The following is a 4,270-nucleotide window of genomic DNA, read 5'->3' on the forward strand; positions in this document are numbered from 1 at the left end:
TAGTATTAATCTTCTGGATTTCTATCTGTAGATTTAGAATCATTTCTAATTTTTCATTTATTTTGTCATTTTCTTCTTGTATTTTCTTCCAAAATTCTTTTAGGTTTTTTTCTGTGTTTTCTTTGGTCTGTCTCTCAATCCTTTGAAGATACCTAAATATAATTCTTTTGAATTCCTTATAAGAGAGTTTCAATTTTGCTTCTTCCTCAGGGATATGTTCTGGGTTTGTATCCTGCTCCCTTGTTTCTACCACTTTATCTTGCTTCTTTTTGTGGACTGTGATAGTCTGTTGTCCCCGAGACATCGTGGTATTGTTGTATTTAGATCTCTGTTAACTGTTTGTGAAGAGCAGCCAAGGGTGATTCAGGCTCTTCTTGGTGGTTTTTTGTGGTTGGCCCATTGGTGGAGAAGGAGGTAGTGGCTCTCCCTCAGTAAGTGAAGTCACAGGAGATGTGGGTGTTGTTGTGTCTTATGGAGACTCCTGCTGTCTCCCACTCAGTTAGACACAAATTACAAGTGAATAACCATCAAAAAACTAAAAGCACATGGACAAAAAATACACCATGTAATCACACAGGAACAGTAATCAAAAAAAGAACAAAGGGAAAAAGAAGAATAGAAAAACAAGAAAACCTGCAATATTTGAGGATAGGGCACTAAGAGAAAAAAAGGTAGAGAAAGAGAACAATGAAGAAAAAAAATGGAAAAAATGCAAAAAGAAAAACAAGGAACAGGGTTAACCATGAGAAAAAAGAGCTAAAAAAATTTAAATAATAATATTAATAAATTCAACCAGGAACAGGAAAAAGAAAAAAAGCTGAAACTAGGACCTTGGCGGGGAAGAGTAAAGAATAATAGCAAAAAGGACAAAAGTATTAATAATAGTAGTAGTTTTAAAACAGACAAATACAAGCAAACTAAACATCAGAAAAAAGAAAGCTTATAAGAAAAGAAAAATAAAAAAAGAGAAAAAACAATCAGTGGAGGACAGGGCACCCAGGCTCTTTCTGAACACACAGAAGGTGGGTGGGAGGGGGGGATGGCCGCACCTCTGTTCACTCAGTGGGTGTGCGGTATAAGAGTAACAAGAGGAATGTCACACCTTTTCAATCATGCAGGTACAGAATGTCCTTGGGGTTGCTGGTAAGCAGAACCTGTTCTCAAACCCCTGGAATCTGGGAGAGTGCTGTGTCTTTAAATATCCAAAATGGTCAAACCACTTGTAAATATTCAAAATGGCAGCAGCCTCCAGACAGGCAAAAGTCCACAGCTCAGCCCACCTTTCTCTTCGCCTTCTCTGTTTATTCCCCAGCCACCAGCACAGTCCTCCGTGCAGTCCATGGCTAGCAGTGCTGATTTTTAGTTTAATCCTTAGGTTCTACCACCACTTGGCACTCTCCAAGCTGTCTGTGCCATCAGGATCACTCAGGATCGCTGCTAGACTGCAGCTCTGTATGTCCCCTTTTTTGTATTTTCATGCAAATTCTTCTGCTAGTTGGGGTTTAGTCCACTTCTATATGCTTCCCTTCAAGGCTCATGGGTCCAGGATTATCTTCTGTGTCTGTGTTAATTGGTTTTCCTTTTCTTTGTCGAAGAGGGTCTGTGCAGTCTTTCTGCCTAGTCCGCCCTCTTACCAGAACTCCACCAGAGCTCCTTTTTGATCACTCTATATCAAGGTAACTTTGGAAACATTTGGAGTATTTTCCTAACTTTGAAAGCTGTTTGCCATACTTTTCTTCTGAATTTGTCTTACATTTTTAATTGAGTGGTTTATAAACATGAGATCATAGAAATCCTTAAGATTAACATGTGTTGACTAAATTTTGATATTATCCAGTGCTGCTTAATATTTGTCCGTGGTTTCCTTTTACTTTTGAGATAAAGTTCAAGAATTCCAGCAGGCCTATGGAACGATGCAGGATTAGTCCTGTGCTGGAGTCTCCAATTTCTACATACCTACCCTTTCCCTTGCCTATATACCAGCCCCTAATAGCATTATGTTGTCCATAAGTTGGAGGAGACCTGGTGGTGCAGTGGTTGAGCATTTGGCTGCTAACTAAAAGATCACCAGTTAGAACCCATTGGTCATTCTGTGGGAGACAGATGTGCCAGGTGACTTCTGTAAAGATTTACAGCCTTTGAAACCCTCTGGAGCAGTTCCCCTGTCATTTTATGAATCGGAATTGACTTGATGGTAATGGGTTGGTCAATAATTTGTGGGTTTTTTAATAGTAAATTATTATTTTTTAGACTCTCCATTTACTATCTGTCCACAAAATACAACTTGTTCTCCAAGTCACAGATCAGTCATTACAGTCTTTGTGACACTTTTCCTCAATTTCATATCTACCCCACCTTTAGTGTTGACTACATTGATCATCTTATTTCCATAGTACCTTGTACATCTCTCTAGCCTCACATTCTTTAGTGTTTGCTTCTTTGTTCACCTTTGCCTCTTCCCCTGTGTAGTGATGGAATAGAGTGAAATGATAGTCTATATTTTATGAATTACCAAACCCAGGCCTTTAAAGAGACATATTAATGTTGTTGTTGTTAGGCCCTCAAGTTGGTTTTGATTCTTAGTGACCCTGTGTACAACAAAACAAAACACTGACTAGTCCTGTGCCATCCTCAGAATTGTTACGATGATTGAGCCCACTGTTGTAGGCACTATGTCAATCACCTCATTCAGGGTCTCCTTTTTTTGCTGAACTTCTGCTTTACCTAACTTGATATCCTTCTCCAGGAACTGGTCCCTTCTGATGATATAACCAAAGTCTGAGAGATAAAATCTGGCTATTCTTGCTTCTAAAGGGTATTCTGGCTGTACTTCCTCCAAGGCAGATTTGTTTGTTCTTCTACCAGCCCATGGTAGATTCAATATTCTTCATCAGCACCACAATTCAAATGCATTGATTCTTCTGCAGTCTTCTTTATTCATTGTGCAGTTCTCACAACAGGTAAGTGTTTCTTGTCTTTTGCCCTGTCCAAATTCCATTATTAAAAAAGGAAAAGAGAGAGAGAGAGAGAGAGAGAGACCTAAGAGAGTTAAAGATGTATGCAGGGGTATACAAGTGAGTTATTATATCTAACAGAGAAAGTTCTGAAGGACGGTAGACACGGTTTATATCAAGATAAATTATTTGTACATTTGCAAATACATATATGCAATTCCAAATAGCAGTGCCTTCTATGTGGAACAGAATTACAATTATCCTTTGAAAGCAAGCAACAAAAACAGTAGGAAGTAACCCATTCTTCCTCAACGACAACTCCCATAAGTATGAAAACATATGTAAAAACACCTGTTCTGGGGGAGTTCTGGTGAGATGGCAGAACAGGCAGACAGACTGAACAGACACTCTTCAACAAATAAAGGGGAACCAATTAATACAGATATAGAAGATAATCCTGGAGCCCCAAGCTTTGAAGGGAAGGATATAGAAGTGGACTAATCTCAAACTAGTAGAAGAACTTGCATGAAAACACCAAAAACTGAAACATATGGAGCTGCGGACTGTCAGTGATTCTGATGGCACAGACAGCTTGGATATTGCCAAGTGGTGTTAGGACCTAAGAATTAACATAAAAATCAGCCCTGTTAGCCAGGGGCTGCATGGAGAACTGCACTGGTGGCTGGTGAATAAAAGGGGAAGCAGTGAAGAAGGTGGGCTTTGTGTGGACTTCTGCCTGTCTGGAGGAGGGCCCAGCCATTTTGAATGTTTACAAGCCTGTTAGACCATTTTAGATATTTAAAATGACAGCATTCTCCCCAATTCCAGGGACTTAAGAATAGGTTCCACTTGCCAAGAACTACAAGGACATTCTGGATGCCAACGACTAGAAAGGTGCGATATTCCCCTTGTTACACTTATACCCAACACACTCTTGGTTAATGGAGGGGTGGCCATCCCTCACTTCCACCCAGCATCTGGGCCAGAAGGAATTCCATTCCAGTGTGTGCTCGGACAGAGTCTGGGTGCCTTGCCCTGCCTGCCCAGATTTATTTTTTTTACTTTGTCTGTTTAAAAATTATTATTATTATCATTGTTCTTTTTATTATTATTCTTTATTCTTTCCTTCCCAGGTTCTAGTTCTCAGATTTTTCTCTTTTCCCTGTTCCTAGTTCCCATTTTTTTCCTTCTTGTGGTTAACCCCATTCCTTGTTTCTCTTTTTACATTTTTCCCATTTTCCCTTCATTATTCTCCTACTCTACATTTTTCTCTTATAACTGTCTCCCCAGATACTAAGGTTTTTTTTTTTTTTTTC

This window comes from Orycteropus afer, unplaced genomic scaffold (genome assembly GCF_000298275.1).
Source record: "Orycteropus afer afer isolate SDZICR_OR568_19922 unplaced genomic scaffold, OryAfe1.0 scaffold00009, whole genome shotgun sequence".
Classification (NCBI taxonomy): domain Eukaryota; kingdom Metazoa; phylum Chordata; class Mammalia; order Tubulidentata; family Orycteropodidae; genus Orycteropus; species Orycteropus afer.